At 42.3% G+C, this 24,893-nt stretch overlaps 1 protein-coding gene and 1 non-coding gene across 7 annotated transcripts in view; one reads left to right on the top strand and one right to left on the bottom strand.

Annotated features, from left to right (window-relative positions):
- The window catches only part of Tnik (TRAF2 and NCK interacting kinase), a 394,212-nt gene that overhangs the window by 354,879 nt on the left and 14,440 nt on the right, over window positions 1–24,893 (bottom strand). The gene's annotated exons all lie outside the window — the stretch shown is intronic.
- LOC122107320 lies at window positions 23,425–23,640 on the top strand. The gene has a single exon (XR_006147340.1). It is a non-coding gene; the product is annotated as a small nucleolar RNA U3 (small nucleolar RNA).

Here is a 24,893-nt window from a genome sequence, read left to right as displayed (position 1 = left end):
CTAATACTAGATTGAAGAGAAGTGGAGAGAGTGGACATCCTTGTCTTGTTCCTGAGTTAAGAGGAAATGGCTTTAGTTTTTCACCATTAAGTATAATGCTGGCTGTAGTTTTGTCACATATAGCCTGTATTGTATTGAGGAATGTTCCATGGATTCCTAATTTTTCCAGAACCTTCATCATAAAGGGGTGTTGGATCTTGTCAAATGCTTTTTTCTGCATCTATTGAGATAACCATGTGGTTCTTATCCTTGCTCCTATTGATGTGATGAATTATATTAATTGATTTGCGTATACTGAACCAGTTTTGCATCCCTGAAATGAATCCTGTTTGATTGTGGTGTATGATTTTTTGGATGAATTGTTGAAGTCAATTGGCCAGAATTTTGTTGAGAAGTTTTGTATCAATGTTCATCAAAGAAATGGGGTGAAACATGTTTTGTTGAGGGGGAATCGAGAAGGGAGGCAGACAAATGGAGAGAGGAAGGATAGGTAAATGCAGCCATAATATTCAATGTACATGTAGGAAAACAGAGCCAGGTAACTTGAGGGGAGGGTGGGCCTGGGGAAGATGCAGGAGAATGGCGGAAAGGGGTGACGTAGAACAAGATACACTATAGTTATAAACTATATATCGCTGAATTGAAATCCTTTTGTACAACTACTTAGAAGATCATTTTAAAAGTTATCTTTAGAGTAACTACTCAGCATATATGAGGCTCTGGGGTCAATCAGTTCCCATATAAACAACAATAAATAAATAAAATTAATCTTTAAACTATAATTAGAAAATAAAGTCTGTTGGCTGCATGAAGGAGGCGGTCACAGCTAGGAAGTTCTCAACGCTTCTGAGGTGAGATTCCTTCCACTCCAAACCCAACGGAGAGAAGTTGGGGCCAGGAGTAAGAGATCAGCTCTGTGCAGGCTCTTCCCAGGCGATGCCTCAAATGCAAACCTTCCTGCTTGTGTCTGACTCAATCACAAAGCAAGAGCCAGGCTACATAGTAAACTAGGGTAAGGGTATGGTGTACTAGTTGCACCTAAATTGAGTGCCAGGGACAGTTCTAGCTCTCACTGTAAATTAATAAACTGGCTCAATGTGACAATGGCAGAAACAATACTACTGCCCTCTTGCCCCAACCACACACACACACACACACACAGAGACCAGAAAACAAAGTGTACCCCTGTGCATGGATGACATAACCAACCCATCATTGTAACTGCATCTCTGCCAAGCGTCCTCTGTGGAGATGATCCAAACCACAGATCCTTCTGCGTCATGATGCACACCTCTGTGGGCAGATGCCACACTACCATGGCCCTTTGAAAGCTGTTGGCACCATCATTCCCAGCCGTCCCCAAAATATATACTCAGGACAGTTGTTCATCGCACCTCTGGCTGCACCCCAACTACAATTCACAGGACATCACAGGAACAGACTCCTTCTCAGATAGACTAGATGGTTGGGCAATTGCTATTCAGTTCACTTCTTGAAGTAGAAGACTCAGCAAGGAGACTTAATATTTTTGCGCTTTGTGCTAAGGATGTTATTGTGTTGCATTGAATTAGATAACATGATTAGGACAAAAGAACCCAGAACAGCCAGGCACTGGAGAGTCATGCTTACTTAACTGGAAAGAAGCACTATCATGTGGCAATGAAGAGACAGATTCTTCCAGGCATGAGTAGCTCACACCTGTAATCCTAGCCCTTTGGGAAGATGAGATCTGAAGATTGCGGTTTAAAGCCAGCCCAGGCAGGAAAATCCATTCTATGAGACTCTTCAAAAAAACTACCAAAAAGCTGGAAGTGGAGTTGTGGCTCGAGTGGTAGAGTGTTAGCCTTGAGCAAAGGAAGCTCAGGAACAGTGTCCAGGCCCTGAGATCATGCCCCAGAACTGCCACAAAGAGTCACAAAGACACAGACACACACACAGACACAGACACACATACAGAGAGAGAGAGAGAGAGAGAGAGGTGGCCCATACCTATAGTTTTAGCTACTAAAGAGGCTGAGAGCTGACAATCAAAGTTGAAAGTCAGTTTGGGCAGGCAACTCCTCAAGATTCTTATCTCTAACCAGCAAAGCCAAAAGTAGAGGTGTGGGGTAACTAGTACAGCCTTGAAGCCTTGAGCAAAAAAGATGAGTGAGAGCAAGAGGCCCAGAGTTCAGAGGGGAAAACCTAGCATAGTATCAACCAACTGTGGAACATTCTGTAAGGTCTGTTTGACTAAACCACTGGATAAGTCGTTTTCATCAGTCTTAGAAACACAGAATTCAATGCATCCTCTAAAAACATTATGTAAAATATAATAGAAACCATAATGTGATAAAGGACAGAAATAAAACATAAAATTCCATACACATAAATCACTATCCATGTGTTCATACAAATGTACTCACACACACACACACACACACACACACACACATTTATAAAGGGACATCTCTTTCTGGAAATTAGTAGTCCAACTGTACATGTAAAAATAATATTTATATAGATTTTAAAAACAAATTAAATGACTCCAGTTTAATTCACTTTAACAAATTTTGTCTTTGAAGTTACTTTCTTGAAAAAACTTGTTTTATTTTTATGTAATTTTCTAAACGGACTACCATCAGAAAGGGATAATAATTTTCTTCTGCAAATTAAGCCACCATCAAATATCTAATATATACCAGAAACTGCTCTGTACTTACATTGAGACCCTTAAGTTAGCTTTGATGTTCTCAATCCATCATCCGGTAAAACTGTAATGAACAGAATTTTTTCAATCAAACTAATTCTCTTCATAGACACAAAGAAGTGGGTTCTCAAACGTGCTTTTATAGCTTTTAGCTCAGTGGTTTTCATGGACGCCACAGAGAGCACAGGACGAGGCAGCCCTCCATTTTTACCTGCTGCAGCTAAAACCTGTGATCTGACCTGCCTGCGCATGAGGCTGGAGTGAACACTCCTCATGACGTTACATGCTTCCATGGCTACAACCACACATATCTCAGCCTCTCTGCCAGTGAGTCCATGGGTGACACTGTCATCAGGAAAACAGATACTTCATTGTACAGCTATTTAAGCCTGGGCACATAATAGTAAATACAGGAAATGACTACAATCACTTCAAATCAAAATCTTCATCGTTAAAAGTAATCTGAGCTGGGCCCTAGTGGCTCACGCCTATAATCCTAGCTATTTAGGAGGCTGGTTTCAAACCAGCCTAGAAGGGAAAGTCTGTGAGACTCTTATCTCCAACTAACCAGTAAAAAGAAAACTGAAAGTTGACCCGTGGCTTACATGGTAGAGTACCAGCCTTAAGCAAAAACAGCTAGGAGACAGTACCCAGGGCCTGAGTTCAAGCCACAGAACTGGTATAATTTTTTTTCAGTAATCTGAGGTCACATAAAAGAATAGGTAGAATATATGTACACTCTTATTCAATTGATGTGCAATTAATTTGTGTGTTTGAAGCAAAGAGTGAAATTTATACTTATTTGTAATATACATGCACCAACTTCAAAAAAGGACAGTTTAAACAACCTAGAAGATACTGAGAGACTGGTGTACCAACTAACAATTCTCAACTAAACAATAATGTTATAAGTAGTAACCCAAGTTCACACAAATATGGATGTCAACATTTTAACACCTCTTGGCTAAATATAAAAACAAGTCTACATAATTAGACTACAAATTCTAATTTTAAGAAATTATATTACCCATGTCATATTTATTACAAAGTATCTTTGATTCTACGCAGCAAACATCCCATTATTATTTTTTCTCTATTTAAAAAATTATTTAATTGTGAACAACATGTGTTCTGTTTTTCCAAAGAAAACAAAATGGAGGAAATGAGAACACCATAACTATACAATACTTCCTTTTTAAATTTCAAGACAGATGCTATGGGATCATGCCTATAAGCCTAGCTATACAGATGGCTGAGATTTGACAATGGAGTTTTGAAGCCATACCAGGCTTCCAGAAGTCTCTGATCTCCAATTAACCACCAAAAAGATGAAAGTAAAGCTGAGTGTGGCAGCCTTAAACAAAAAGCTAAGGGGCTAATATGGCTTAGAGGTAGAGTGCTTGAAGTTCTGGGTTTGATTCCTCAGTACCACACAAACAGAAAAGCCAGAAGTGGTGCTGTGGCTCAAGTGCTTGCCTTGAGCAAAAAAAGTTCAGGGACAATGCCCAGGCCCTGAGTTCAAGCTCTAGTACCAGCATTTAAAAAGAAAATCCAAGAGAGAGAGTGTGTGTGTAGATAGATAGATAGATAGATAGACAGACAGACAGACAGACAGACAGACAGACAGACAGACAGACAGACAGACAGACAGACAGATAGATAGATAGATAGATAGAACTGTTTTTCAAAGGAATGAGTTTTCTTCCAGTCTTCTCTGCCTCCCATCCTGCCCACTTTGAACTGGAACTTCATCATCTCTGAACCCTCTGTTTCCTCCTCTCTGTGGCCCCTATCCATTAAACCTCTCACCACCCCTGACCCTGTCAAGACTTTACTTCCACCTAGTAAGATCACAGACTCCTAAAGTCCAGCCACAGGTATTGGTGGCTAAGAGAAGGAGAGAGTGAAGGTCACTGGGAAAAGTCAATGAAGAGTGGGGTCAAGGTGAGGAATGGATATGGCTACCTGGACAGTAATTCACTCCAGAACAATGGAGAACAGACCGCCAGCAAAGCCTCAAGCAGATGCAAGATCTTCAAAGAGAAGTAGAAGGAACCAAGCATGATCTTGGTGGGCCACAGACAAAAGGGACACCAAATGGTAAAAGTCTTAAAGTTGTAAGCTAAGTCTAATGATCTCAAAGATGCCATGCATTGCTGTTGTTTTCATTATTCTAACTGGGTCCTAAGCACATCAAAGATCCTGAGGTTGGGCCAGGATGGAGCTCAACACTGGAACCCTTGCCTGGCATGTGGGACCAGGTTCAATGCCCAGCGCTGCAAGAACAATCCAGTTAAAAAAAATCCTACTTCTGCCCCCTGTGTCTTGAACAGACTCCCTTATCTCTAGACTTCCTCTAGATCCCAACAGGCTTCCTTCCTTCAATAAGAAAAACTCAAGATCTTTGTGAAACAAGACTCTCCATTTCAGCTCTTAATTTCTTTTCTTCCTTCCTTCCTATTGGAGAAAAATCCTTTCTGACCTCTAAGATTGAATCCCCTGCCTGTGATTTCCTTATAGACCGCATCCACAAACTAAATACCTTCCACGGGTTTACCCACCTGATGAACCTCCCTGGTCAGTCTCCTTAGCCAGTAACACAAGGCAGCTCTTAGACTTAAATACAAAACTACTATGGAAATACTGTACTCATCACTGGGGAGGAAGTTACAGTTAGGGAGGACCAAGAAGCTGTGGTAGGATTGTACAATATGGCAACTAGAGATAACAGTTCTGTACTTGACATTTCCAAAAGCTAGACCAAAGGATTTTGAAAGATTTTGTTACAAAGAAACAATAAATGTTTAACCTGACTTAAACTTCCCACAATTTAGCTGGGTGTTGGTAGTTCATGCCTGTAATACTAGCTACTCAGGAGACTGGGTTCTAAGGGTTACTATTCAAGAGCCCAGGAAGAAAAGTCTGTGAGATTCTTATCTCCAATTAACCAGCAAAAGGTCAGAAATGCAGCTGTAGTTCAAGTGGTAGAGCACTAGCATCGAGTGTAAAAGCCAAGTGAAATAAAGCACAAAGCCCTGAGTTCAAGCCCCACTATTGTAAAAAAAGAAAAAAAGACAAAAAATTATACACACTGTGTGTGTGTGTGTGTGTGTGTGTGTGTATGTGTGTGTGAGTGTGTATGGAATGGTAAGTAGTGCCCCATTTATAACCTTTATGTTTGGGCTATCAGTTAAAAATGAAACTTTTAAATGAAATTTAAATGTTTAATTAAAATAAGAGGATTTCTCAGAGAGTAAGGTGGTTAAAAAGTTATTCTTACTCTCTAGAGCTTTTGTGTCCACTTGAATCATGATTTTATTTCTATTCAAACAGTGTAATTCCTTAGAAAAAACTAACTCACAGGGGCTGGGAAGGTGGCTCAGTGGTAGAGTGTTTGCCTTGCATGTATGAGGCCCTGAGTTTGATTCTTCAGCACCACATAAGCAGAAAAAGCCAGAAGTGGCGCTGTGGCTCAAGTGGTAGAGCGCTAGCCTTGAGCTGAAGAGCTGAGGGACAGTGCCCAGACCCAGAGTTCAGGCCCCACGACCGGACCTCCCCTCCCCCCTCCAAAAAAAAGAAAGAAAAAAATGAAAAAAAGAAAAACTCACAGTCCAACAAAATGAATACCAGAAAACTCACGCTTGATAGGTGGAGGAGGAGGTGAAGGGTGGGGGTAGATGAATGAAGAAAAAGAGAGTAGGAGAATGCAGTCACAATATTCCATGTGCATATGTGGGGAATGAAAGGAGGAAAATTGGGAGGATAGGTGGGGTTGGAAGGGATGGAGGAGAACGATGGAAGAGGTAACACCGATCAAGATGCGTTATACTCGTTAACTGCTGTGTGGAATTAATCCCCTTGTACAACTACTTAGAGATAATAACATTAAAAATAAAAGACAATAAGCAAATTCTCACCCTACATTAAAACTATAAGGACCAAACTACAGTAATATACATTTTTGTAAAAAAAAGTATTTTATTTAAAGCCAACTTTCTAAGAGATTCTCTAGCTACTGATGATATAATATTGAACAAAATCAAGGTGTATAGTCCTAATAGAAGAGGGTTCTATGGCCTTGTCTCCTGTGGACTGGGAGTTACAAAGGCCTCACTGAGCATATTCCTCCTCAGCAAAGAAAGATCTGCAGGTGTAAGAGAAAAAGAGATATGGGAGGAAGAACAGTGCCATGTTTGAAGGAAGGTGTGCAATGCTGTTGGGTATTGAAAATGGGGGGAGGACAGAAGACCTGACAAGACCTTGGAAACTACTAGAAGGATTGCAACATTTCCTCTGCGTGAATAAGGAAGTCACTGTTGGATTTCACAGTGTGGCATGATCCAGTTTGAGCTTTGTTAGGATCCGTAGACAATGTGTTGAAAATAGTCTGAGGGTAATGGAAAAAGGAGGAAGAGGAGTTTGAAGTCTATTTCAAGAGTTCGGGAGAAAAGCAATAGTGGCTGCTTGGTATCAGGAGAGAGATGAAACATTTGGATACATTTTAAAGGGAATATGATACCAAAAAGATTGTCTAATGGGTCCAATTATTAATGGAAAAAAGGACAAAGATGGCACCCAAGGATCTAGCTCTGAGAAACTAGAAAGCCAGAGTGGACTTCATGAGATGCACAGAATTACAGGGTACTACCTTTATCTCTTCCCACCACTGCTTCCTGCCCACTGTGGTCAACCACCAGAGGTGGTCTCTGCCCACTTTCAGAAGCAAAGGGAAGGCATGATAACTTTCCATTGTCCTCATCGCTCCTAACTCTGAACGCTTCATTTCCTGAGCAGTTCCCCTATATTTCCTGAGCAGTTCCCCGGCCTCCACTGCCTCTGCCGCCGCTGCCCACCCAGCACAAAAATAGTGCCCCTTCCCTCACCAAAATGCACTCTTGTAGGGCATCTGGGACACGCCCTCTTCATTCTGCTGCACCACTGCATGGCATACACAACCACCACCATTCTCAAATCCTCCTAGTGTCAGGGAGATCTGGTATCCTGTCTTCCCTTTTCCATCATCCTAATTACTCCAGAGGTTGGGATCAGACGATTGAGGTTTGAAGCTAAGCCGAGGCAAAAAAGCCCATTTGCAACTAACCAGCAAAAAGCTGGGCTGGAGGCATGGCTCAAATGAGAAGTAGCAGCAGAGTGCGCAGGTGGCCACACCTAGCCACACCCACTTGGGATGATAGGCCCATGCCACTGTGCCCAGCTGTGATCAAGATGGAGTCGCCTGGCCTCCAATTCCAATCCTCCATCTCTGTCTTCTGCTAGTATTACAGACTGAAGCTACTATACTCATTTTCCACCTCCTCTACTCCCCCCCCTGCCCATTGTTGGTGATCAAACCCAGGGCCTTCACATTTTAAAACTTAGTATTCTAGCTATTTGATTTTGTGTGTGTGTGTTGGGTTCAAACCCAGGGCATTGTTCATGCTGAGGATGCTTTACCAGTGGGTCACACCCCCAGCAAAAACTTAGTACTCTTTTCAAAAGAAGTGTACAAACACAGCAGTGGTACTCACTAGACACCATGTGGAAAATGAACTATACAACCTGTGGGTAGGGTTGGGAGGGAAAGACTGAGAGACAGCGAGGAAAGGGGTGACACTGTCCCAAAAGAAATGCACTCATTACCTGACATATGAAACTGTAATCCATCTGTACATCACCTGTATTATAGTAAAAATATTTTTAAAAAAGAAAAAAAAGTGCATCAAACTGGCATAGCATAACATAAAGAAGCACTGGGAAGCGCCTAAAGAACATGGAAACATGTAGGTGGATTGAGATTTCACTCATTGTGTTTTATAATGGGGACCTTTGCAGGTACTCTTATACATCATTTGTGGCAACAAAGCTAAATCACTAAAACTCTCTCTCTTTAAAAGAAACCTCTCAAGGTGGAAAAAAAGTAAAATTTACTATATATGGTACTTTCAAGAGATACAGGGGAATAAAAACAAGAAAAGGTTTAGAAACAAAAGAAAGATCAATTATATTGAGCAAGCACAAAGTAAAATCAACATAACCATTATATGAAATTTAATTCCTAGGAAAGGCCATTACTGAAAACACTACATTTCTATTATTAAAAATCATAATCTGCCAGGCAACAGTGGCTCATTCCTCTAATCCTAACTACTCGAAAGGCTGGGATATGAGATCATGGTTCAAAATTACCCTGAGCAGGAAAGTCTATGAGACTCTTTTCTCCAATTAAACACCAGAAAAAAGTGGAGCTGTGGCTCAAGTAGTAGTGCTGTCCTTAAGCAAAAGAACTAAGGACAGTGCCCAGACCCTGAGTTCAAGCTCCAGACTGACAATAAATATATACATACTTTCTGACTCATAATTTAACCAACTTTTTCCTGCAGTCATGCTGTGATAAACCTCCTCCCACTCCCCCCACTCCCCTCAACCCCCCACCCCCGCAGAGGCTCACAGCAATGACCTTGGATTTGAGTCTCCAGAACAGTGAGCCATTTAAATCTTTTCTCTTTGTAAGTTAAATGCTTCAGGAGTTTCATTACAGTAACACAAAGTTGACTAATACAGTACACTAGTCAGTTTTTCTGCCATTCTTCACACTTGCCCTTTATGATTGCTGACAGATAACGTCAAATCATAGCATCATAATCTTACAGACAATATCCATTTCCAGGGCAGGAAAAGTCCCTTTAAAAATCTTACTGGGAAAAGTGAGGATAATCTCCCCAGAAGCATTCTAGAAGGCTTCCTCTAGTTCCTTCACAGATTAGGTCATCTCACGCGATTTGTGTAAATCAATCACCAACAAAAGAAAAGAGGATCCTAATGCTGGCTTAATGGTGCCTACCTCCTCCATGCTGGGGTTGGGGAAGGGTCTGTGTGCCCTGAGAATGTGGAAGGGTCACCAACTAAAAAACTCAGCGTTCTGCTAGTGAGAAAGGATAGGAGAGAGTGGCAAAGCAGATCACTAACATTATCAACCACAATTCTGTGCTGAAAGAGCCGTGGGGCTGATGGCTGGTTTTATCATACATGCGCTATCAAGGTAACAAAGAATGTTCTTATTTCTAGTCTGTTAAGAGTCTCTCACTCTCTCTCTCTCTCTCTTTTTCTCTTCCTCTTTCTTCTCTCTCTTCCCCGCTCCTCCTCCTCCTCTCTGGCCAGGCCTAGTAGTTCATACCTATAATCTAACTTCTAAAATCTAAGGATCTCCATTAGAAGCCAGCCCAGGCTGAAAAAACACTTATCTCCAACTACCAGCAAAAAGTCACAAGTAGAGATGTGGCTCAAGTGGGAGAACACCAGCTTTGAGCAGACCAAAGCCAAGAGAGAGCATGAGGCCCCGAGTTCAAGCCCCAGTCATCTGCACACACACACACAAGAAAAAATAGAACGATTTTTAATAAAATTTCACCAATGCCCTTTTGACATTTATTGGACTGATTTCAGAATGAATATCCATTGTCTTCCCTGACATGTTTTATTAATAGATTACCCAAGCCAGAAACAAGGGTTCTTCTTTTTTTTTTTTGGTCGGTCATGGGGCTTGAACTCAGGGCCTGGGCGCTGTCCCTCAGCTCTTCAGCTCAAGGCTAGCACTCTACCACTTGAGCCATCAGTTTTCTGAGTGGCTTATTGGAGATAAGAGTCTCATGCACTTTCCTGCCTGGGTTGGCTTTGAACCGTGATCCTCAGATCTCAGCCTCCGGAGTAGCTAGGATTATAGGCGTGAGCCACCGGCGCCTGGCAAACAAGGGTTCATAAATGAGAATTTTCTGTTTCTCACTCTATCCACTTGATGACCAATATCCAGATTTTTTCTTACATACCACATTGTTGCTTATTTATAAATAACACTTCCTATATATGATTTGCCCAGACCCTATGCCAGATTGAAGAGGGAAATACCGGAGGCACAGAGAAGAGGGAGGATAAAAGAGAGACACCCCAACCCAGGCATGGAAAGACACAGCTTGCTCTGGGGTGCAGACAGCAAACAGCATGGCAGAGATGTAAATGCAACTTCTATGAACATCTCCCACTTCCTCCATGATGACATTTCACATGACTGCTCACAGCTCACCCCTGTGCTGGGAACCACCGAGCTCTGTGGAGCCCCACTGCCCACCTTTCCTAGACAGCTTACCCTCATCTTCCCCTCCCTGTAATAACTACCACCTAGCCTGGTGTTCTTACTGAACGTATCTGTTTTTCTATCTTCTTCAACCATCACACTTGAGTTTTGTTTTGTTTTTTCTTGGTGCCAGTCCTAGGGCTTGAACTCAGGGCCTGAGCACTTTCTCAGAGCTTCTTTGCTCAAGGCAACCTCTCTATGACTTGAGCCACAGCTCTAATTGGTTTTTATGGTGTTCAATTGGAGATAATAGTCTCACAGACTTTCCTGCCCAAGCTGGCTTTGAACCTCGATCCTCAGGTCTCAGCCTCCTGACTAGCTAGGATTACAGGTGTGAACTTGTCCCAGGCTCTATGAGCTTCCTAAAGAGAGAAGTTAATACCTGCAAACCTACTTATACCCCAACTTATACCCAAATATACCCTACTTATATTCAAACACTATAGCAAGCTCTGTCCTAAGTCCTTTACATGAAAATGGGTCTTTGTAACTACTTGCAATAGTCCTAAAAGGTACCATCGCACAGGTGTAGACAAAGTATAGAGATTTTTTTTTATCATGTGACCCAGGCTATAAGCTAGGAAGCTATGGTGCCAGGACTCCTATCTAGACAGTCTGACCTTGATGGGATCTCTAAGTCATTCTGCTTCCAGAAACCCTGAAAACAAATGAAATACCATGCGCTCCCCAGTGAGCTCCCAGCATTTCATGGGCACCTCTCATCCAGGTGACTCTCTGTGGAATTACCAAAACTGCTTTGGCTGAATTCCCTGCCAATGTAAGCTGTGGCGGATGTTAACCAGATGGCAGGGCCACCAGCATTCATTTTCACACCCTGATTTTCAAAGGCCTGGAAACACACTGAAGATCAGAACATTGTAGCACAAGTAGGCAAGGCATCCACCCTACCTGTCCCCCATCCTGGCCCTCACATGGTGCTCTGATGCACTCTCTCCACCCCACAACTTCTACCCTCTCCACCCTTGGGATCACGTGCTCAGATTTCTGAGAATCTCAGGCCATCTCAAAATAATTAAATCAAGTGTAGTGGCATTCGTGCCAAGTCCTTCTCCTTTTACAATTGCCCCAAAGCCTATAAAAGCTTGGAACCTATTCATTCTATGTTTATAGCTGGAATTTCTACTCATTAGTACCTGAGAGATTCTATCCGACGAAGAGACTCTATCCAATAAAGCCTTAGTCCAGTAGAATCATGGCTGATTGCTAGCAAGTGCAACCATCTGTATTTGCTAAAAGGAAAACCGTCCCCATGCTTAGCAGGAGGGACCTAGAGAAGGCCATGGGAGATAGGGTGACAGGCTAAATTGCCTTCTGCAGACACAATGAGCACAGCTCCCCTCCACCTTGCTCTGTGCCCAGAATGCCATTAGGCTGGCCTGGTCTTCTCCTCCTACAGATGGAAGGTGACCACAGGAGCCAGTGAGCACTCACTGAAGCTCATCAATATTTACATGCTAAAAATAAAGCAGATAAATACCCAAGTGTCTGCATGGGCAGAGAAAAGGGGCTTTTACCTTGTGCTCCCAAGACCTGCTTCTGAGCTAATAGCTGTGACTGTTTCTGAAATGCTCTGAGGTTTAGAGCCATTCAGTATACAGTACACAGGAATAGCTGGGCCTTCCCCTTCTGTCCCAGACCAGACCAGCCTCTCTCTCCCAGTAGTCAGGGAGGGAGATGAGTCTCTGCCATACTAGCTTCATCATTTTAACTCCTATAGCGTAACTGAAATCCTTGAGCACCTGCCCCCAACCTGAGCACCATCTTTGAACTTCATTGGATGCCCTGGATTTAGGGAGAGAGAATCTTTGTCGTAGGCTTCTTAGGAGCATACCTAGAAGGCTCCAAATGACCTTATTCAACTTGTTTATTTGTTTGTTGTGACAGAAGTTGGGCTTGAACTCAAGACCTCTCACTCTTGCTTGGCTTCTTTGCTCAAGGCTGGCACGCTACCATGTGAGCCATGCCTCCTCTTCCAACTTTTTGCTCATGAACTGGAGATAAGAATCTCATGGAGTTCTCTGCTGGGCTGGCCTTGGGTGGTGATCTTTTTTATTGCAAAGATACAGGGGGTTACAGGTACAGGGGGGTTACAATTACATGAGTAAGGTAATGAGTACTTTTCCTATCCAGCATTGTTACTCCCTCCTTTGTTTTTCTCCTACCATCCCTTCCCTCTTTCCCTCCCCACCTCTTCCCTCCCCCACCCCAAGTTGTAAAGTTTGTTTTCAACATAGTGTCTTGTACATCTCATTGTTACAATGGGTCAACTTGTATCCTTGTTTCAGGATTTTGTTATTTCCCTTCCTCACCCCAAATTAGAAAAATGTATATACAAGATGCAAGACACCAGAATCAAATACAGTGAAAACAGGGTATACATACAAAAAAAAAGAAACAAAAAAATCACATAGTACATTAAAAACAACAGTGACAAAGGTAAAACCTCTTGTGTCCCTATCTTGGGGCTCATTTTGCTTATCATTATCTTATATGGTCATATGTACATAGCTTTTGGCCTTTTCTGCTTGTCTGATAAGATTACCCTAGATGTATACTAGTTATTGCAAATAAGGGAAACCATGAGACCTATGTTTCTTTGGGTCTGGCTTACTTCACTTAATATAATTTTTTCCAAGTCTGCATTTTCTAACAAATGCGATGGTGTCATTCTTTCTGATGGAAGCATAGAATTCCATTGTATATATATATATATATATATATATATATATATATATATATATATATACCACATTTTCTTGATCCATTCATCTCCTGAGGGGCATCTGGGTTGGTTCCATATCTTAGCTATGGTAAATACTCCTGTGATAAATATAGTTGTGCTGGTAACTTTATTATGGCCTTGTTTGTGATCGTTGAGTGGTGATCTTTAGATCTCAGCCAGGATTCACTATAGAACTTTGAGCACGTACCATGTACCACGGGGGACAGATGTCAAGCAAATTAAGGGGTAGTGGAAGCTAAGCACCTGTCTCTTGTCTCCCACCCTCCACCCCCAAGGGAGCACCATGTCCCTCTCCTTGCTTTCCTGCTACCCTCTCTGACTATGCCTTTGGTGGTTCAACAAAATAGAGTGGGAACAAGCCCTGTCACCAGGAAAAGATCACTGTCTTCATTAACAAGCCTGCACTGAGCAAGCTGTTTGTCGTGTGTTGGGTTAATGAACCACTTTCAAGTGTAAGAGAACACAAAAGCCATGGGAGGCCAAGCCATCACCCCAGGTGGCTTTCTGCCTCTTGCTTAGGAACTTCAGAACCTAGGTTTCTAACAATGCCAAGATTAAGGTCCACAGCTGCCCATGACACAGGCCCTTCAATTTCTCAGAAGCCCACACCTTCTGGGAGCTGGGTTTCCTGGTATCAAAGTTCCTTCGTCTTTAAGACACACGAAGTTTACAACCGTCTCCCCTCCACTCGGTCCAAACAAGGGACACTCCCAAAAGAGGTCACAAATATAAACCACACAATATGCGTGTCCCTCAATAGCAAAAAATTAAACAAATGGAATGATATAAAATTTGACCAGATCAAGGTGAATGGGGTAGATGAATGAAGAGGAGAAGCAGGGTAAAATGCATATATGAATCCAATGAATATCTTAACAAAATTAAGAAGAGGGAGGGAAGGGGTGATAGGGGAGAAATGGATGAGAATCTTGAAAGGGGTGACCATCAAGATATACTGTATTGAGAAACATCTTTGTTAAATGGCGACTCCTTTGGACAACTTCTTTTTATTAATTGTTTTTATTGTAAAGATGTTGTACAGAGGGGTTACAGTTACATGAGTAAGATAATGAGGACATTTTCTATGGAGCATTGTTACCCCCTCCTTTGTTTTTCCCCTACTATCCCTTCCCTTCCCAACTTCTTAACTCCTTCCTCCCCACCCCCACTAAAGTTGCAAAGTTCATTTTCAACATAGTATCTTTGGACAACTTCTTTTTCTTTTTCTTTTTCTTTTCTTGGCAGTCATGGGGCTTGAACTCTGGGCCTAAGCACTGTTCCTGAGCTCTTCAGCTCAAAGCAAGCGCTCTACCCCTTGAGCCACAGTGCCACTTCCGGTTTTCTGAGTGGTTCATTGGAGATAAGAATCTCATGGCCTTTCCTGCCTGGGCTGGCTTTGAACTGTGATCCTCAGATCTCAGCCTCCTGAGTAGCTAGGATTATAGGCGTGAGCCACTGGTGCCCAGCTTGAACAACTTAATAATAATTTTTAAAACAAAAAAAATATATACATAACCAGAACAAGACAAAAAATCAAGACAAAGATGAATGTTAACCAGGGGATTTAGATGACAACTAATAACTGTAGCTGAGCATAAGAAGGCGTCTTAGGAACTGGAGTGTTTGTGAGCTGGTCAGGGTTAGAAACTAGGATATAGGGGTTTATTCAGATAAATAATTCTCCCTTGGTAGGATAGTGATTTTGACCTGGTACTCAAACCTGGCTTCATTCCAGCCCCCAAAGCACATTTCCGATAAAAATGTCAGAGTATCAAGTCCTCCAAAATTAAGAACACATTTCCATGGAGAGCCAGAAATAAACAGATCCAAGCACCAGGAAAGTGTTTGAGTTCTAATCCTAGAGTTGAAAGTGCCAGGTGCCAGTGGCTCACACCTGTTTTGCTGAGATCTGAGAATCATGGTTTAAAGCCATCCTATGCAACATAAATCCTCAAGATTCTTATCTCCAATTACCAGCAAAAAGCCCAAAGTGGAAACATGGCACAAGTGGCAGAGTACCAGCAGTGAGTGAAAAAGCCAAGGGAGAGTATAAGGCTCTGAGTTCAAACTTATTTTTTACTGTGAAGTGAACTCACAATTCCTTCATTCTTGCTAGACAGGTACTCAACCACTTGAACCTACATTTTGTAGATTTAAAAATGAGACCAACCCCGGATCAAAATCAAGTTTCATAATTCTCAGTAAGTCACTTAGTCTATGTTTTAGGATTCCACATCTGTAAAACCAAGAGAATAGTACATGTTATATAATGCCGCTGCATTCGTAAGACCAGATTTCTATTAAAACAACTGGCTTGCCAGATACTACTGGCTCATACCTATAATCCTAGCAACTCAGGATGTTGAGATCTGAGGATCACAGTCCAAAACCACCTCAGGCAGACAAATCCTCAAGACTCTTATCTCCAATCAACAAGCAAAAATAAAACAGAAGTGTGATTCAAATGGTAGAGCACTAGCCTTGAGGACAAAGCTAAGGGATAGTGCTTAGGTCCCGAGTTCAAGCCCCACTATTGGTTCATATGCATGCACACACACACACACACATACACACACACACACACACACACACACACACAAAGAGTTCAATGTTTCACACATGACAAGTGGTATGGCTGAAAAATTAGTATACACTATAATATTATAAATAATTATAACTTATGTATAATAGTAGTGGTAATAATATTACAGTGCTACCTGTATCACTTTAGTAACACTATTATTTAAATTATGCTGTGGATCTGTTTCAAGTACACCTATGCATTCATGTAATCTAGGACTTGGGACCTGCCAAACTGAGGACCACAAATCCTGGACCACCAACTCCTTCCTAAAAGCCCTGTTCTTAATCATGATGGCAAGCTTCAGCGTCAGCCAACCTAACCTGCCTCCCTTCCCTGCCCTCCACACCTGAACCATCAGCCCCTTAAAGCTAATGCAGATGTTCAGGCTCCACGGGTTTCAAGAACATTCCACCCACCCTTTGTCCCAACTGCTCCACAGAAGAGCCAATCTCCTCCCACCTTACCCCCACTGGGGCTCATGGGAGAAGCCGTGGCAGGCCGGAGACAGAACCACAGTGATCCCACTCAAGTCCCATCCAGATCATTCCCTCTTCTGGAAATCTCCTAAGGCTTGCCCTCCCCCCACCATCAGAAGCTCCTGGGGTCACCGTCACTACCTCCCCCCCCCCACACACCCAAGCTGGGCTCTTCTGCTCCCACCAAGCTGGAAAGTTCCTTTTCTCCAGGGAACTCCTCCGAGCATGATGTCTTCTTCGAATGCTTGCAGAGACAGCACATGGCTCTAGACTTCAAGAACAAGAGCAGTAAACGAGGTGTAGATCTTCTTAGTTAAATTCTACAAGACGAATAGCTCTCCCAGACAGACCTGGTGGAGCAAAGACAGGAAGGAAGGGAGGGGGAAAGAACAAGTAGCACCGCCTTCCATCACCCCAGGTAGACTATATTCTTTGTGTTTCCAGATGCCCCCTACCTCCTAACACCCCTGCCAATCCACAGTGGTACACCTAGCTAGAAGAAGGTATCTAAGAAGTGAGTGAGACTTCAGTCAGGTAAGCAGATGTCAGGACCTACAGCTCATCACAGTTCCTCAATGCCTGTGGGAACCCACGGGTGCAGATCCAGGGGTCCTGGGCTTGACTTACTCAACTAAAGTTTACAAATTAAAATCCCCATAGTTGGGTCTTATGCAGGTCTATAGCCTAAGCTGAAGCAGAGAGCATAAAACTTATAGCCCTTAATCCTTGTACAAAATACATTCTGCCAAGCTCTGGTGGCTCATGCCTAGAATCCTAGCTACCCTGAGGACTGAGGTTTTGAAGCCAGCCCAGGCAGAAAAGGCCATGGGACTCTTATCGCCAAGGAATTTCCAAAAAGCTAGAAGCAGAGCTGTGGTTCAAGTGGTAGGGTGACAGCCTTTCACAAAGAAACAAAGCTTAAAGACAGCGCCTGGGCCCTGAGTTCAAGCCCCAAGACTGGGGGGGAAAATGCTTTCCATGCTGGGACTTAATGCACACATGCACAAAATGGATACCTTGTAAAATTGCTCGACTCTGTTTTACCTGATCTTTTTCCGAGGGCTGGTAGATAACAACGAATTAAACTCAACAACTCAATTTGGAAAGCATTAAATTGCTGTTTAGAAGCAGACAAGGGGAGATGATAAAATAAATAATAAAATAATAAAAAAGATTGTAAAATAAGTAATGATAATAAAAATAAAAATAAAGTAGGGTCTAGTTGCAATGTAGATGGCCTTGGTAAATTCAGTTTTAACTTGTGAATGTGAGCATAAGCGTTTCTTTTTGTAAACAAAAGGCTATACATAGAAGTTGGCTTTGTGTGGCTTCCAGGCTCCTGGGGATGGGGTTGGCAAGAGACAGATGGTCCTAGTCCCTTACTGTTCAGGTCTGCAGAAGACTTCCAGACAGAGATGAGAAAATGCAAAGAACCCCGAGGAAATAGAAAGAGCTAGTTTTGACAGGCCCAGTCCTCCAAGTGTTGACTCCAAAGACCAAGTTGTTTCTCTGCAGCCTTAGCACGAAGGAAGTTCCCATGATTCATCTGCTGTGTAGCAGCCCTTGGAATCGAGGATGCGGTGAGGATGGGCCAAAGTCCCCACCAGAGCCCCCGACCCAAGGTGTTAGAGACACAGACCTCCTAGATCACGCTAGGATCTCATAGGAGAAATTGCTCCTGTGATACACGGAGCTGGTCTAACTCTAATGCAGTGTCTCCTACAGATTGTATGTCAATACCTTTATTGAGGTATAATTTACAGGCCAGCAAACCCACCAGCTTATCACCACCCCAATTCTTCCAACATTTCCATCACCCCAAAGGGATTGATTCCGTCCAGGTATAAGCACTCTCTGCTATCACCTCCAGCCCTGGGCAGCTCATCGTCGTCGATTTTTCTGTCTTCATCATCTACTTTTCTGTCTTCTTGTCTGGAAATGTCCTGTCTTAGTATAACATGTGTTAGGTTTCTCTAGATTATCACAAGTACCAGTATTTCATTTGTTTGTAACGCTCAGGAGTTATTCATTATACAGGGACATTGTATTATTGTTCAACAGCTGACAGTTGAGTTCTATCCATTTTGGGGGCCACTGTGGATAAAGATACGATGAACCTAAATATACAAATTTTTATGCAGTCTCCTGTGTGCGTTCTCCTGCATAGATATCCAGAAATGGAACGGCTCTACCATATAGCAAATTGCTGTTTGAGCTCCTCAAAAACAAGCCAAATTATTCTATCATTTTGCTTATTTATTTATTTATTTTTACCATTACTGGGACTTAAACTCAAACCTTGTACTCTTGCTTGGCTTTTTCATTTTTCACGAATGACACTCTACCACTTGAGCCATGCCTCCAGTGTGGCATTTTGCTGATTACCAGGAGATAAAGTCTTGTGGACCCTCCTACTTGAGCTGGCATGGAACCACGATCCTCAGATCTCAGCCTCCTGGGTAGGGAGAATTACAAGCATGCACTACCAGGGCTTGGCTACCAACTGTTTTCCAAAGTTGGTAAACCATAGTACAATCCTGCAGACAATGCACAAAGAGGTAGCTTACCATCTTCTCAGGGATATAGTACTTGGAATTCAGATTTATATGAAATAAGGATAAATCGTAGTCTGATAAAGTTTTGGTGTTCATACTTGAAATTCAGATTTATATGAATCATGGATGGATCACAGTCTGACGAAGTTGTGTTATGTGCAGATTTGTGAACTGTTCAGTTCATGTGGCCTCATGATTTCCTCACATTCCCATTTCACTCAAATTAGTTTTTAAAATATCAGAGATGTTCATTTGAAAGCAGCCCTGAAATCATCAAGTAGCAAAATGTAGCACACCATTCAACCAGTGACCATAGGAAATGTCGCCAAATTATTTGTCAACGACGGGTATCCAAGGAACAGGGCAAGACGCACGAGAATGTGCCTGCTACAAGAAATACTTTGTCCTCATTTCTTCTCAGTGGGGACACAATCATAATTGCAAAAACTGCAAAACAAGGGGCAACATACAAAACATGAACACGATTTCTTGAAATCTAATGTGGGATGTATTGTATCCGATGAGAAGATACAAAATAGAGACCACCGCTCTGAGAAAAGAAAAAGAAACAGAGTAGGCCACAGGAGACCAGAGTCACAAGAAAGCTCCCTGGACTCGCAAAACCCTAGGTGCCTTTTGCAAACGAGAACACAAATCAAAGGGTGATTGGTGAGAGCTTTGCGTCCGGGATCTCAGAAGGCTTCAAGCTCTCCAGCTCTTCTTTGCACCTGCCCAACCTAGAAAGCCACCCTCTACATGAGATCTGACTCTGTCTCTGGAATTTTATTCCAAAGGTCCTATGCATTTGGCTGAGTTTGGGCAATTCACATTGGAGCTTTGTTTGGGGAAGGGGACCCTTTTGGTTCCTAGCAGTAAGAACCCACAATAATTATCAGTTACAGGGAGATGTAGGGCCGCAGCTGGGCAGGTTCCAGGAGATTTCCCTCGCTAATTTCCAGTCACTCAAGGAAAACAATGACGTCACTGAGATGGGTTAGGAAGATTTCAAGATGCCCTCATCCTTCTCCCCCAAAATGTGTCGACTTCTATAGTTCACACTTTTACATCTGCTCTCCTCCCAAAATAAAGGCTGCTTAGACTAGAGAAAACGACGAGAACCACACCCGCACAAGTTGCATCTTTAAAGCTACAAGAGAACATGGAGTGTCCCTGCCGTTCCTATTTCCAGGCAGCCCATGGGTCCTAAAGGCCAGGAAAGCACCGTTGTGCTGTGTCTTCATTCACATTCGTGCAAAGGAAACAGGGTTGTGTCAGACTGGAGCTGGAGTCAGAGGAACCCATCAGAAGACAAGAGGGCAGGGAGGGGTTTTAGGAAGAGCAGTACAGGGCTGGGATCTTGCAGAACATTCCAGAATAGGATATCACCATCATAAACAAGGGCCCCAGCACCCTCAGAGTCTCTGACTCCCAGGGGGACCTGTGGAGTCCAAATGGAAAGGGCCAGAGCTACAAGACCCATAGGATCGTGCCACGCAGCAGGACCACACAAATGGCAGCAAATAACATTATCATAATAGTGGGAGAGAAATCCAACAGAAGGCTGAGATAAGTCATCTCAATTTCAGTTTTCTTAAATAAAACATATATCTCCACACCAAAGGGGGTCAAAAAATCTGACCCTTTGGTCCCAGGGAGAATATTTAAGGTATTGAATTGCTCTACTTCTACAGAGATGGTGGCTTTAAAAAAAAAAAAAATTGTGCCAGTACTAGGATTTGAACTCAGAACTTTCCCTCTCTCTTTCCCTCTCTCTCATTCCCTCATCCATCCCCACCCCTCAGCTTTTCTGCTTAAGGCCTGGATCCTACCACTTGAGCTGGTTAACAGGAGATAGGGATCTCCCAGACTTTTCTGCCTACTGTTGGCTTCAAACTGGGATCCTCAGACGCCAGCCTCCTGAGTAGCTAGGATTACAGGCATGAGTCATCAGTGCCTAGCTCAAGAATAGGTGACATTCTTGACTAACATTCTCCAGCAATTGCTTGATGCTATGCTAATGACATTGAGACTTCTCCTGAGAAAGTTGGATCTGTGTAATTAAAGATAGCAGTGTGGTATACTGAAGTTACCAATATTGTGTGAAACCACACACACACACACACATATATGCATTTTTCGTGTTGTTGGTTGTGGGGCTTGAACTCAGAGCCTGGACACTTTCCTGAGCCTCTCTGTCTCAAGGCTAGCACTGTACCACTTGAGCTACAATGCCACTTCTGGTTTTTTGTAAATTGAGTGATTAATTGGAGATAAGAGTCTCACAGAGACTTTCATGCCCCAGCTGGCTTTGAACTGCAATCCTCAGCTTTCAGCCTCCAGAGTAGCTAGAATTATAGGTATGAGCCATCTGGGTCCAGCTCCAAATAATTTTTATATCTAGCTTAATGATAATTATCCAGCCATCTCTTTTTCCTTTAAAATAGGCCTTCCCCCAAGGAGTTTTGGATTCACTTTATCAAAAAGTATCTTCCTCTGAGCATCATTGGCTCCCATCTGTAATTCTGGCTACTCCGGAGGCTGAGATTTAAGGATCATGGTTCAAAGCCAGCCCAGGCAGGAAAGTCCGTGAGATTATTATCTCCAATAAACCACTCTGAAAACCAGAAGTGGTGTTGTGGCTTCAGTGGTAGAACACTAGCCTTGAGCTGAAGAGCTGAGGATCAGTGAGTGCCCAGAGTTAAAGCCCCACGACTGACAAAAAAAGAAAAAAAAGAAAAAAAATCTCTCCCCAACAGTACTGAAATAAAATGTGAATGCTTGCACATTATCCATTTGTAAATATGGTTGCTATGACAACCATAACCAGACATCAATCTTCCCCCAAATAAATAGACATGTAATATAAATAGTTTGCTTATCTAAGAATTGAGGATTGAATAAACAACGTAGGACATATTTGTGACTGAGTAAGGGATGTTTATGGGTTCTTACAGAGAAATTTCACAGGGTTTTTCGGTAAGGAAATCCTTTAACCTGCTGCCTATTTCCCTTTTGATTCCAGGTCACAAAAAATTATCTCAAGAGTATAAATAGGGATGAAAAACTTTGTGAATATGGACTTTTCTTCCTCCTTCTCTTCTCCTCCCTCATTCTTTCCCTTCCCGGCTTCCCTTTCTTTACCTTTCAGGCAAAAGTCAACACCTCCTGGGGCTTTAAATTAAATCCCTGTGGGCCCCTGGGAGAGGATTACTTTCAGCTGGCAGCATCTTTATGACCTAAGGGAGGAGAGTTTTCTGCACTGAATAAACTTGCTGATAAAAACAAAGTGCAGTCTTGGATTATCGCTTGAAAGGTGTAGAGTTTTTAGTCCAAATATTACTCTTCTGCTTCCAAGCAATTCAAGTCTCATTAGTATGAACTAGTAAGCTCCCTGTTCCTCACACACTGGGTGCCTTCCATAATCTCTCTGATTTTAGGAAAGTGAATTAGTGACCTTAGGTGAGTCCCAAATTCTTACTCCAACACTTTCATGCACTCTCAAACTTCTGTAGACACATCGCTATGCCAAAAGCAACTTGAAATTCCTGAGTGACTGTTCCTTAACACTGTACCTCTGCCATTCAAGAGCAGATTATACTTTTTTAAATTACTATATCTTCCTCATGTAACAATGCTATTAATCATATAACAGTTGCTCAATACACAATTGCAATCCCGTCCCAAGTGCATCTCAGTTACTAGGAGGGACTTCTTAATGGAAAGGCTGCTGGCTAGACCTCAAAGTTTCTGATTCAGCAGATCTAACAGGCAAGACCTCAAACTTGAACTTGGGACCTAGTGCTTGTTCTGCTCCTGGCTCAGGAGATTACCATGGAAGCCACACCTCCAGTCCCAGACAGGATATAATATGCTCCTCAGCTGCAGGTCCAGAGATCTTTCTTTGAGATCCACTGCTTTAAGGAGTTAAAACTTTACCAGATTAGGAAATCACAAGACTTTGAGGACGGAGGGTGGGGCTACAGAGAACTGCCCAGTGATTGGCTGTTTTGCAACCCTATGGTAATTAAGGTGGAATCTTGCAATGTCTTCAAAATCCTGCAAGAATTCAAAATGCTTCATAAATCTGGTAATGAGGTTCTTTAGAAAATAAATGCCAATATAAATTTGGGATAAATTGTATTTAAAAAGAAAAATAATGAAAGAAACTCACCATCAGCGTAATATGTGTGAGTTTCATCCACTAAGGAAGCACTAGGAAACACTGGTTAAGACTATACTTTCAGGGATCATTTCTATAGTTTGTTACTAGAGAAATCTCACTGACTGTGTAGAGCACCAAAAGCCACGAGGAGGAGGTACAGTGTCCTCTCCTGAGCGTGAAGCTGGCACATGGTGTTGCCTTAGGGCACCTGCCTCTTGCCATTGATGATCGTTCTTCCTTCCTGTTTGGGAGGTGAGAGGGAGAGGACACAGTCTGAGTGGTTTTCCTTTCTATACTTGTTTGAAAGTAAGATCTTAGTATAGCTATGTCTGTATGCTTGCATCAGTAGAATTTTCATAACTAAGTGCTTGGTGCCTTTTAGGTAGGTAGTGTATTTTACTGTTACGCTCTCTAGTTAGTTCCCTAACATCATGCCTTCCTTTGTGTGTGTACATGCACAAGTGGGTTTGAATTCAAAGCCTGGGTACTGTCTCTAAACTTTTATTGCTCAATGCTAGAGCTCTACCACTTGAGACACAACCCCAATTTTTCCCAACAGAACTGGTTTAGAACTACTATCCTAAGGTCTCAGCCTCCTGAGTAGCTAGGATTATTGGTATGCTTAGCCAAATACCTACTTTTCTCTCAACCTGTTCTGGATTTAACTGCATTTATATACAGATTATAATCAGAGGTATTTACTGGGTAATGTCTTAAGTACTTTGAAGATATAAAGTGCTCTATAAATGCTAAATATCATCATTAATATTATTTAAATACTTTGTAATTACTGCTTAAATTTATCCCATCCACCAACCTGCCCTAACTTGATTACGGGCAGCTTTAAAAAAAAATGATGAAACCATGTCCATATGAAGGTTGGAGTTTTACCCTAGGTATAAATCATTTATAGGCACTTAAAGGGGAGGGTTAGCTTATAAAAATCTAGTAAATCTAGGAAACTGACCTTCACAAGACTGACAACCATGAAGTTCTATCAATCCTAAGTCCTTCCCAAGCAGGTAGGAAGTACCTAGTACTCCAAAATGGGGAGCTTTTTACCCTCTTGGCTTCTGGCTCTGTCTTCTATTGTAATTTTTTTATCCCGGGGTTCTGAGTATCAGGGCCTGCCTGCTATATGCAAGGTAAGTACTCCAACACTCAGCTAACTCATTACTATCTTAAAAATATCTTTAATCCATATGGAAAGAAAAATCCTAACTCAAGATTTTGAATTTAATCATCACCTGGCAGATAAAGGCTGGAGAATGGCTCTTCCTTTAGAGCCCATGCTAGTTCATCCTGTCATCGTCTGTGATAGTCACGAATTCAATCATCTCTGAGTCCACAAAAATAGAAACCTTGGAGTCGGATCCCACACATTTTCCAAACATACTTGCTGGGTGGTTTTCAAGAAGAGAGTGACAGATGACATGTAAACATCTCCTCTACACATGGCACGAGATACCACTACTAATCCAAAAATGGTTCATCAAATATGTTATTAAGTTTCAGGCAAGAAAAAGAAACATTGG

This window comes from Dipodomys spectabilis, unplaced genomic scaffold (assembly GCF_019054845.1).
Source record: "Dipodomys spectabilis isolate Male_0828 unplaced genomic scaffold, ASM1905484v1 ptg000050l, whole genome shotgun sequence".
Lineage (NCBI taxonomy): Eukaryota > Metazoa > Chordata > Mammalia > Rodentia > Heteromyidae > Dipodomys > Dipodomys spectabilis.
This window is presented reverse-complemented; position numbering and strand designations above follow the sequence as displayed.